This window comes from Cherax quadricarinatus, chromosome 5 (assembly GCF_038502225.1).
Source record: "Cherax quadricarinatus isolate ZL_2023a chromosome 5, ASM3850222v1, whole genome shotgun sequence".
Taxonomy (NCBI): Eukaryota; Metazoa; Arthropoda; class Malacostraca; order Decapoda; family Parastacidae; genus Cherax; species Cherax quadricarinatus.
In genome coordinates this window covers 65,897,143-65,909,642 of record NC_091296.1, presented here as the reverse complement: position 1 = coordinate 65,909,642, position 12,500 = coordinate 65,897,143, and the positions used below count along the sequence as shown (strand labels likewise).

The window sequence follows — 12,500 nt, the reverse complement described above, 5'->3', positions numbered from 1 at the left end:
GATGATGGAATATGTAGCAATAAAATGCAAGGAGGCTGAGGAGAGGTTTGTACCCAAGGGTAACAGGAGTAATGAAAAAGCCAGGATGAGCCCATGGTTTACCCAAAGGTGCAGGGAGGCAAAAACCAAGTGTGCTAGGGAATGGAAGAAATATAGAAGGCAAAGGACCCAGGAGAATAAGGAGAACAGTCGTAGAGCCAGAAATGAATATGCACAGATAAGAAGGGAGGCCCAAAGACAATATGAAAATGACATAGCAGCGAAAGCCAAATCTGACCCGAAACTGTTGTACAGCCACATCAGGAGGAAAACAACAGTCAAGGACCAGGTAATCAGGCTAAGGAAGGAAGGAGGAGAGACAACAGGAAATGACCGGGAAGTATGTGAAGAACTCAACAAGAGATTCAAAGAAGTGTTCACAGAGGAGACAGAAGGGACTCCAGAAAGACGGAGAGGTGGGGCACACCACCAAGTGCTGGACACAGTGCACACAACCGAGGAAGAAGTGAAGAGGCTTCTGAGTGAGCTAGATACCTCAAAGGCAATGGGGCCAGATAACATCTCCCCATGGGTATTGAGAGAGGGAGCAGAGGCGCTATGTGTACCCCTAACAACAATATTCAATACATCTATCGAAACAGGGAGATTGCCTGAGGCATGGAAGACAGCAAATGTAGTCCCAATCTTTAAAAAAGGAGACAGACATGAAGCATTAAACTACAGACCAGTGTCACTGACATGTATAGTATGCAAAATCATGGAGAAGATTATCAGGAGAAGAGTGGTGGAACACCTAGAAAGGAATGATCTCATCAACAGCAGCCAGCATGGTTTCAGGGACGGGAAATCCTGTGTCACAAACCTACTGGAGTTCTATGACATGGTGACAGCAGTAAGACAAGAGAGAGAGGGGTGGGTGGATTGCATTTTCTTGGACTGCAAGAAGGCGTTTGACACAGTTCCACACAAGAGATTGGTGCAAAAACTGGAGGACCAAGCAGGGATAACAGGGAAGGCACTACAATGGATCAGGGAATACTTGTCAGGAAGACAGCAGCGAGTCATGGTACGTGGCGAGGTGTCAGAGTGGGCACCTGTGACCAGCGGGGTCCCGCAGGGGTCAGTCCTAGGACCAGTGCTGTTTCTGGTATTTGTGAACGACATGACGGAAGGAATAGACTCTGAGGTGTCCCTGTTTGCAGATGACGTGAAGTTGATGAGAAGAATACACTCGATCGAAGACCAGGCAGAACTACAAAGGGATCTGGACAGGCTGCAGAACTGGTCCAGCAATTGGCTCCTGGAGTTCAATCCCACCAAGTGCAAAGTCATGAAGATTGGGGAAGGGCAAAGAAGGCCGCAAACGGAGTACAGTCTAGGGGGTCAGAGACTACAAACCTCACTCAAGGAAAAAGATCTTGGGGTGAGTATAACACCAGGCACATCTCCTGAAGCGCACATCAACCAAATAACTGCTGCAGCATATGGGCGCCTAGCAAACCTCAGAACAGCATTCCGACATCTTAATAAGGAATCGTTCAGGACCCTGTACACCGTATACGTTAGGCCCATATTGGAGTATGCGGCACCAGTTTGGAACCCACACCTAGCCAAGCACGTAAAGAAACTAGAGAAAGTGCAAAGGTTTGCAACAAGACTAGTCCCAGAGCTAAGAGGTATGTCCTACGAGGAGAGGTTAAGGGAAATCAACCTGACGACACTGGAGGACAGGAGAGATAGGGGGGACATGATAACGACATACAAAATACTGAGAGGAATTGACAAGGTGGACAAAAACAGGATGTTCCAGAGATTGGACACAGTAACAAGGGGACACAGTTGGAAGCTAAAGACACAGATGAATCACAGGGATGTTAGGAAGTATTTCTTCAGCCACAGAGTAGTCAGTAAGTGGAATAGTTTGGGAAGCGATGTAGTGGAGGCAGGATCCATACATAGCTTTAAGCAGAGGTACGATAAAGCTCACGGCTCAGGGAGAGTGACCTAGTAGCGATCAGTGAAGAGGCGGGGCCAGGAGCTCGGACTCGACCCCCGCAACCTCAACTAGGTGAGTACAACTAGGTGAGTACACACACACACACACACACACACACACACACACACACACACACACACACACACACACACAACACACACACACACACACACACACACACACACACACACACACACACACACACACACACACACACACACACACACACACACACACACACACACACAGTTAAAGTGGTGGTTATCGGAGTTCCATCCCATCAAGTATAAAATCATGAAAACTCTGAAAAGAGACACACGACTTGAGACAGTGTATATATATACTGGAAAGATATCAAGGTGAACTGTCTCGCCGGGAAGAGGATGTGGTGATCTCTGGGATCATCTCTCCAGAGGCAATAAATTAACTACATGAGAGGAAAACGTAGCTTGTCTTCTTACTGTGTAACTATCATGTAGAATAGGGTAGCAACACACTGCTGAAAGATCCTATTTTGCTAATTAAAAAGGCTTTAGACAGGTAGCTTATGCAAGAACTGCTTGTAGGAACTTAAATACGAATCTTGAAGAAGGATTGCGCTACAGAACTAGTATTTATTAGTAAAACGTTTCGCTCTGTAATAGCTATTATGAAGCTAAGACTTGATTTTGCTTTAACAGAGCAAAACGTTGTCCCAGTTTAGGCTAGTTCTGCAACGAATTTCCTTTACAAATGTCAACAAAACGCTCTTAACATCCCACACGCCTGAAAATTTTGCTTGTCGATGAGTACAGTTCTGTGTCGTTTCTTGCGAGTAGTGGACAGAGGATCGAGCCCTCATTATTTCTTTTCATGAAAGGCTCATGCAACTTTAGAGGTTCACATGAGTACAGTTCTTCTAGAACACTACTCACGACCAACGAGACACGATAACGACGTATAAGTTACTTGATACTCGAAGCAGACAGGATCAGTCAGAAACGCAGTAACTATTCCTAGATCTTTCTCTTTATCCTAACTCCACAAGACTTTGAAGAAGCAATAAATGACATGCCCATGTACTCTGCCCCAGGCCCAGACTCATGGAACTCCGTGTTCATCAAGAACTGCAAGAAGCCCCTATCGCGTACCTTCAGCATTTTATGGAGAGGGAGCATGGACACAGGAGTCATCCCACACACACTGAAAACAACAGTCATAGCCCCACTCCACAAAGGTGGCAGTAAAGCAATTGCAAAGAACTACAGACCGATAGCACTAACATCCCATATCATAAAAATCTTTGGGAGGGTTCTAAGAATCAAGATAGTCAACCACCTAGATACCCATCAGTTACACAACCCAGGGCAACACGGGTTTAGAGTAAATCGCTCCTGCCTGTCTCAGCTACCGGACCACTATGACAAGGTCCTGGATGCTGTAGAGGATAAACAAAATACAGATGTAGTATACACAGACTTTGCAAAAGGTTCCGACAAGTATGACAATGGTGTAATAGCACACAAAATGCGGGATAAAGGAATAACAGGAAAAGTTGGTAGATGGATCTATAACTTCCTGACAAATAGAACACAAAAGGTAATAGTAAGCAGTAAAGTCTGAGGCAGCCACGGTAGAAAGCTCTGTTCCACAGGACACAGTACTCGCTCCCATTCTATTTCTTATCCTCATTTCTAACATAGACAGAGATGTAAGTCATAGCTCCGTGCCTTCCTTTGTGGATGACCCCCGGATTACCATGGCAGTGACCTCCATCGAAGACACCCTGAGTCTCCAAGCGGACATCAACCAAATCTTCGAATGGGCCACCCAAAACAATATGAAGTTCAACGAGGATAAATTTCAACTACTCAGATATGGGAAACTTGAGGAAATTAAAAATGTATCAGGGTACACGACAAATTCTAACCATACAATAGAGCGGAAAAGCAATGTGAAGGACCTGGGAGTGATAATATCAGAGGACCTCGCCTTCGAAGACCGCAACAATGTATGTACCTCATCTGCTAGGAAAATGGTAGGATGGATAATGAGAACCTTCAAAACTAGAGACACCAATCGCTTGTGCGATTGGCGTCTCAAATCGCTTGTGCTCTCTAGGCTGGAATACTGCTGTGCACTAACAGCCCCCTTCAAGGCTGGCGACATTTCGGACCTGGAGAGTGTAAAAAGAATTTTCACGACACATATAAACATGATAAGGCACCTAAATTACTGGGGAACGGTTGAAGGTCCTTGATTTGTATTCCCTGGAACGCAGGTGAGAGAGATACATGATAATATACACTTGGAAGGTCCTGGAGGGATTGGTACCAAACCTGCACACGAAAATCGCTCCCTATGAAAGCAAAAGATTCGGCAGGAGATGCAACATTCCCCCAATGAAAAGCAGGGGCGCAACGAGTACATAGAGAGGCAACACAATAAGTGTCCGGGGTCCAAGACTGTTCAACTGCCTCCCAGCCTACATAAGGGGGATTACCAATAGACCCCTGACTGTCTTCAAGAAAACACTGGACAGGCACCTAAAGTCAGTACCTGACCAACCGGGCTGTGGTTCGTACGTCAGCTTGTGTGTGGCCAGTAGTAACAGCTTGGTTGATCAGACCTTGATCCACTGTGAGGCCTGGTCTCAGACCGAGCCGCGGGGGCGTTGACCCCCGAAACCCTCTCCAGGTAAACTCCAGGTAAACGACTAGAGTATGCTGCGCCAGCTTAGTGTCACACCTGGTCCATCAAGTTTAAAAGATAGATAGAGAAAAATAAAAATTCACATGGTTACAACTACACTAGCTCCAGGACCATGGAGAAAAATTTAAACCAGAATCCAATGAACCTGGAGGACTCAATAACTTTGGGAGACATAGCAACGATATGTAAAATACCCAGAATATTATCATTAGAGTTTTGGAGAACAAGAGTATTAGGCACTCACTCTAGATTCCAGAAAAGGAAAAGGTAATACCAGTTCACTGAATCAACAGCTCCTAACACCGGCATTAGGCACCCAGACCCTACTTAAAGGATAAGATACCGAGATAGGGTGAGAACTTTTAAAATGAGATGAAAGACGACCAGGGGACACTGATGGAAACTAAACACAGAAATGAGAAGAAGGTATATTAGAAAGTGCTTCTTTACTTATACGATGTAACAAAAAAGGGAAAGGATGTAATGGATGATGTGGTGGAAACAAGATCTATGCACAGCTTCGAGAGTAAAGATGAGAGGGATCAATATGCTAGAATCCACGTCAATCGATTGAAAAGCATGGCCAGGAGGCGAGACGCGGCCCTCCCACTATCCCTCCCAGAGACTCGACAAGTACACACACATGCATGTTCGTATCAAAAAAAATGTGTTTGGAGTGCACGCATGCATGCACACACGCATATTCGCACACGCGAATGCCGGCGCACAAGCATTTTGCCTTACACATACACTCACACATCATCGCACGGACGATACACAACAAAACCCTGACACCTAAGAAAATAAACCGCAACGTAAGTGTTGAGATAGAAAGTAAACCGCTGAAAATCTAAAGTTTACAGGTAAAAATTTACAGCTAAAAGTCTACAGTTAACAATCCATAGCTGAACCGACACAGCCACAACGTGTACAAGAGATTTCTGTGGAGCTAAGGGAGGGGAAATGCCTCATCTATTGTTCAAACCATTTATCTTTAGAATTCCCTACACCACACAAGTAATCGTACTGAAAACGTAAATGCTGACAGGAGTAGATAAATGCTAACAGAAGTAGATAGACTTTCAACAAGTTGATTTGCTGTTAATATAAATGCATATACTACTAACATAGGCGGCCACTCTGCTAGCACAAGAGGACAGACTATTAACACAAGAGGACAGACAGATAACACAAGAGGACAGACAGGTATCACAAGAGGACAGACTGTTAGCACACAAGAGGACAGACAGATAACACAAGAGGACAGACAGGTATCACAAGAGGACAGACTGTTAGCACACAAGAGGACAGACAGGTAACACAAGAGGACAGACAGGTAACATAAGAGGACAGACAGGTAACATAAGAGGACAGACAGGTAACACAAGAGGACAGACAGGTAACACAAGAGGACGGCTAACAGAATAGGACAGTTATCACAAGAGTAGAGGCTTAATATAAATGAATAAACTGCCAAAATCAGTATATTGAGGGTCAACATAATAGGCAGCCAACATAATTATACAGACAGTCAACATAAGAATAGACAGCCAACGTAAGTATACAGACAGCCAACATAAGAATACAGACAGCCAACATAAGTATACAGACAGCCAACATAAGTATACAGACAGCCAACATAAGAATACAGACAGCCAACATAAGTATACAGACAGCCAACATAAGAATACAGACAGCCAACATAAGTATACAGACAGCCAACATAAGAATACAGACAGCCAACATAAGTATACAGACAGCCAACATAAGAATATAGACAGCCAAGATAAGTATACAGACAGCCAACATAAGAATACAGACAGCCAACATAAGTATACAGACAGCCAACATAAGAATACAGACAGCCAACATAAGTATACAGACAGCCAACATAAGAATACAGACAGCCAACATAAGAATACAGACAGTCAACATAAGAATAGACAGCCAACATAAGTATACAGACAGCCAACATAAGAATACAGACAGCCAACATAAGTATACAAACAGCCAACATAAGAATACAGACAGCCAACATAAGAATACAGACAGCCAACATAAGAATACAGACAGCCAACATAAGAATACAGACAGCCAACATAAGAATACAGACAGCCAACATAAGTATACAGACAGCAACATAAGTATACAGACAGCCAACATAAGAATACAGACAGCCAACATAAGTATACAGACAGCCAACATAAGTATACAGACAGCCAACATAAGAATACAGACAGCCAACATAAGAATACAGACAGCCAACATAGGTATACAGACAGCCAACATAAGAATACAGACAGCCAACATAAGTATACAGACAGCCAACATAAGTATACAGACAGCCAACATAAGTATACAGACAGCCAACATAAGTATACAGACAGCCAACATAAGTATACAGACAACCAACATAAGAATACAGACAGCCAACATAAGAATACAGACAGCCAACATAAGTATACAGACAGCCAACATAAGAATACAGACAGCCAACATAAGAATACAGACAGCCAACATAAGAATACAGACAGCCAACATAAGTATACAGACAGCCAACATAAGTATACAGACAGCCAACATAAGAATACAGACAGCCAACATAAGTATACAGACAGCCAACATAAGTATACAGACAGCCAACATAAGTATACAGACAGCCAACATAAGTATACAGACAGCCAACATAAGTATACAGACAGCCAACATAAGAATACAGACAGCCAACATAAGTATACAGACAGCCAACATAAGTATACTGACAGCCAACATAAGTATACAGACAGCCAACATAAGTATACAGACAGCCATCATAAGAATACAGACAGCCAACATAAGTATACAGACAGCCAACATAAGTATACAGACAGCCAACATAAGTATACAGCCAGCCAACATAAGAATACAGACAGCCAACATAAGAATACAGACAGCCAACATAAGTATACAGACAGCCAACATAAGAATACAGACAACCAACATAAGTATACAGACAGCCAACATAAGAATACAGACAGCCAACATAAGTATACAGACAGCCAACATAAGTATACAGACAGCCAACATAAGTATACAGACAGCCAACATAAGTATACAGACAGCCAACATAAGCGTAAAGACTGTCAACTTACGCAGATATCACTCCAACATAAAATATTTTTTCAATGAGACGCGGGTCTTTCACTGACAGCTTCAACCGTCCAGTACAAGGAACGAAAGAAAGATTTACAGCATAAAGAAGCAGAGAAGCATGTTACGGGAGACGTCAAGTCAGTGGTGTCGTGTCAGGTTACATGATCGCGGTGTCCTGCCTGGGTAACACACAGTTATTCAGTGTGTCTGACATTGCTGACACTCATGAAATCGTTGTAACAATTGTAAACAATCCACGGAACGGGTGGGGGTTGAACGCATGGCAAGTGAGTCATAAAGCTTCAGGCCAGTAACTAGTAACTGTATTGTAGACCATTGTTATAATAATAAGTGGTCATGTAATGAAGCATAGGAAAGGCAGCCAGACATCATAGATTGATGGTATATAATATCTTGAAGTTGATGAAGAATGTCGAAGGTTTCTTTAGTCGAATAGAGGCGAATCTAACACTGGAGACAGAATAAGTGATAGTTCTGAGATGGTCAGTCCTTCAGCCTTGATAGGTTGTGGTCATTTTCTCATCCTAAGGCAGGGGCATCCGGCCACACTGGAGCAGAAGTGAGGTGTAGCAGCTGGAGGTGATTTCGTAGGTGAGCGTTGCCCACTAGCAGAAGCAGGTCATGCTAAACAGGCGAAATGTTTCGGCAGAAAAAGATACCCAAGTATAGCACATGTGTTCCTCAACTTGTCGTTATGTACCATCATTAACATAATAATTGACTGACACAGCAACGCCATTGTATCTTGATACGTAGCAAGACTTCTTCAATTTTTTCTATGCAACTCTTCAGCATGACCTGCCTCCTCTAATGAGCCATGCTTACCTGTGACATTACCTCCAGCTGCTACACCTCACTTGTGCTACAGTAAATAAGGCCTGGTCGCATGCCTCTGGTTTAGGTTCAGGGACTGATCGCCTCCTGTCAAGGCTGAGGGACTCACCACCTCAAAACTGCTTCTTGTAATGTCTCGAGATGTTCTCCCAGTGTTCTAGATGTTCTCTCAGTGTTCAGATGTTCTCTCAATATTCAAAATGCTCTGTCACCATTTTTTTTCCTGTAATGATAGCGATTAAACAGGAGGAAGAATACTAGTGCATACATACGATAATAGCTTCGTTCGAAACACATTTCGATCCTGGGAGCTCGCAGTGACCAAGGTCCCAGGTTCGAAACTCATCCAGGAAAGATGCATTCACTTGTCTTCTTCCATTCATTTACCGATGTGCTGATAAAGCGGTAACCGTATAACATTCTGTGAGTTGTTTGCAATATTGTCAATACAATTAAGGTCTCTTTTAAAGCTCTTATATACAGCGCGATTTTCTACTAACGCAGTTCAAAAACTGCATTCAACGTAAAATAGCAGGTATTATGAATAGCAATTTCGAATGCACAATTTTGAATGCACTTTTTTCAACCGCATTTACTAATAAAAAATCACGCTATACAGAGAAGCTCAATAAGCGTTTACTGTATTACGATATCGCTAGTCAAATACCAGTGTCTAGTAAGCGTCAACGAGTGACACTGAGAGCACTGGGAAACAGACAAACGATGTAGCTCAAGGACACGTACACTCACACACGTGTGCACAGAGAGGCTATAAAAGTATCGTAGGGACCGTATAATCAATACGACAAGAGTACACTTGAATGAATATGCACCTGGGGGGGGGGGGGTTCAAGGACGAGTAGCAATATGCAAAAAAATAATAATTCTAATCAGACCGTGTTTATAACTTAATGAGTATATGTCATGTGTAAACTAATAGTAATTAACACCTGTTTTTTGATAATTGTGACAGGAAATGCTGCGAGGTTACTTACCAGTGTATTGACTAGGGCGACAGTCGGAAGTGGAGTGCTCCCTGAACTTGCTCCTTGATGTTAACTCTTTATATTTCAACTCCGTAATCTGATATCACTTCTTTCAATCACGGCTGCTCTCACATGAAGATGCACGAGCATACATGCATCATTAGCGGTATATTTGTTTCTCCCCTTTCACTTTTGTTAGTGTCTCGTGGAGAGATTATGTTTGCCGTGTACCTCAGCTGTGAGCTAGCGCGGGGGCCGTTCAGACCGACCCCGTCGAGGGGAGGAGGTGTGGGAGCGCAGGTAGCTGAGGCTGGATGTTCCATGCTTCCGCCAACCCTGCTCCCTGCCTCTCCCCTAAATGGTCTTTTTGCTGCAATTGCAGCTACATTTCTGCTGTCATGGGCACTCTCTGGCTGTCATGGGCACTCTCTGGCTGTCATGGGCACTCTCTAGCTGTCATGGGGACTCTGGCTGTTATTTACGACTCATGTTCATCTCGTTGTTGCTTTCTCTTCACTTGGCATGGTTTTGCACTTGTGTTCTCATTTCTCTAGGATTTCCAGCGCTTGTCAGATCAGACACAGAGAATTAGTTTTTTCCTCCTTATACTGGCCGCCTGCGATGTGTATCTCTAGAATTAATTTGCGCTTTGATTGGCTGAGTTGGAACTGGGTTGTCCTTCATTAAGTTGCACTGGTTCTGATATTCACACATTTGTCATTAAAAACACCTGTTAAAAAATTAATCGGTTTTTTTTTCTTTAATCGCAATATTTATCTATTATATATGAAAGAAAAGCAAATCATATTCATATGAAACGAAAATAAAAAATCTTCAATCTAATTTTAGGACCAGCAAAGCTAATCAGCGCCAAATATAATAATTTTCCTTCGTAAACCACATATAAATTTTTTTAAAACGAGTTAAGAAATAAAAGGACTCGAAAAATAAGACTGTTTCCCGTCAATGAGTCAGCTTTAGCTGATTCATTGACGGTCCTCAAGCTTTCCTGAAATCGTTCTCAACTGTCTTTCATTCGCCTTCTCGTAAGCTGCATTTTCTTGCCATCTATAAATAGCTTCAAGATAGCCGTCTATATTTACAGACTATTTTCTTTTGAGTTTGTTGTCAGTATTAATCTTACTTTAGCAGCTGGGCAAATGTGAATTATTATACCTTGTTTGGTTCGCTGTGTTGCCTCAGTCTCAAGAGGCAGACAAGAGCTCCGAAGTTCAGAGCTACGAGCTCCCACTCTTCATGCCATCAGACAAGGCAGAAGGAAACTTGAGAGTTCAGAAGCGAAAGTTCCGACGTTCGACGCCATGGGAGGATCACAGAATATAAGGTAGACAGGATCTTGGTAGGATAAACCCACTATTTCTCGTAGTCCACGCAGTCAGGGGATCACATGGTAGTTCGTCACGGATCAAAGTGGTGTGCGAGCTCACGTACAAGCACATGGTAAATATTCAAGTCGGTTTTCATCTTGTTTTCAGAGAGAGAGAGAGCGAGAGAGAGAGAGAGAGAGAGAGAGAGAGAGAGAGAGAGAGAGAGAGAGAGAGAGAGAGAGAGAGAGAGAGAGAGAGAGAGAGAGAGAGAGAGAGAGAGAGAGAGAGAGAGAGAGAGAGAGAGAGAGAAAGAGAGATAGAGAGAGAATGCATAGAGGGACGTGAGAATCAACAAGTCCCCTGGCTTTTATGGCTTGTGTGACGAGTGGATGAAAGACACTCAGAGAGGAACAACTTTCCCGTCTCTCTTCCTCCTTCCACGGCTGCTGATCCCCGGGTTGACAGCAACGGCTGACCTCTGGAATGACAGCACTGGTCGGTGTCCAGGCTGTCTCCGGGGTCCAGGTAATAAGTTCGCAACAGAAACACGTCAACAGTTTTCAATATAGTGTTTACTAATGTTTAAACAGGTTTTTTACCATTATTTCATTTTTTCTCACCACCAAGGTGTGTTTCACAAAAGTATAAACGTCGTTATTCTTTTTTTTTATCAAGCGAGATATAACTGTATTATGGCAAAGAAGTTTGTTTTTAAATCACATTTCACTCATTAAAAAAAATAAATAAAAAAATACGAAAAAAATTTGCCTGGACACGAGAAAATATTCACCTATGGTTTAGAAACAAACTTTTTTTTTTCAAAACGAGGTCAAAAGCGATAGTTGGAGTGGTGTACTTGTCGTTCAAGAGGGTGTGACGGACGCGGTGTTACGGATGTGGTGTTACAGGTGTGGTGTGATGGATGTGGTGTTACGGGTGTGTTGTGATGGGTGTGGTGTTACGGGTGTGGCGTGATGGGTGTGGTGTTACGAGCGTAGTGTTACGGCGTGGTGTCAATGGCGTGTGGCGGCGGCGGCGGCTTTGAAGACGCGAGAGCCGCAGCAACCTGCCGTCAGCGCCGCCGGAGGTGGTCTGATCCTCACTGCCTGACCTGCCCCGCCGCCCTCAAAACACCACCACGCATGCACGAACACACGCGCCTCCTGCTTCCTCCTCCTCTTCCTCCAACGCTTCCTCCTCCTCTTCCTCCTCCAACGCCTACTCCCCCTCCTCCTCCTCTTCCTCTCTTCCTTCTCTCGAACACCAGGACACTGTGCAACTCACATCCGCTTTTCCTTTCTCTATTTCCTCACCTTAAGTTGTCTTTCATTCCTCACCCTTAATATTCTCTCTTTCTCAACCCTAAACTTTGCATCATTCACCCGTAACTTTCTTTCACCATATAAAACGTGTAATATCGACACGTTGACGAGTACAATATATAAGCATCACCTGGGTATTTCTACTGAGACGCAGCTGAGTAGATGTGAATTGTTGACTGGTTGTCTGTGC

General features: G+C 43.5%; 1 protein-coding gene across 1 annotated transcript in view; it reads right to left on the bottom strand.

Moving 5' to 3' along the window:
- The window catches only part of LOC128685088 (probable G-protein coupled receptor No18), a 200,623-nt gene extending 188,544 nt beyond the window's left edge, over positions 1 to 12,079 (bottom strand). Inside the window, exons 1-2 of the mRNA XM_053771584.2 lie at positions 11,779 to 12,079; positions 9,670 to 10,390 (exon numbers count right to left, since the gene is read on the bottom strand). The gene's annotated coding sequence lies outside the window, so the exon portion shown is untranslated. The remainder of the gene's footprint in view (positions 1 to 9,669; positions 10,391 to 11,778) is intronic.
- Positions 12,080 to 12,500: the final 421 nt, after the last annotated feature.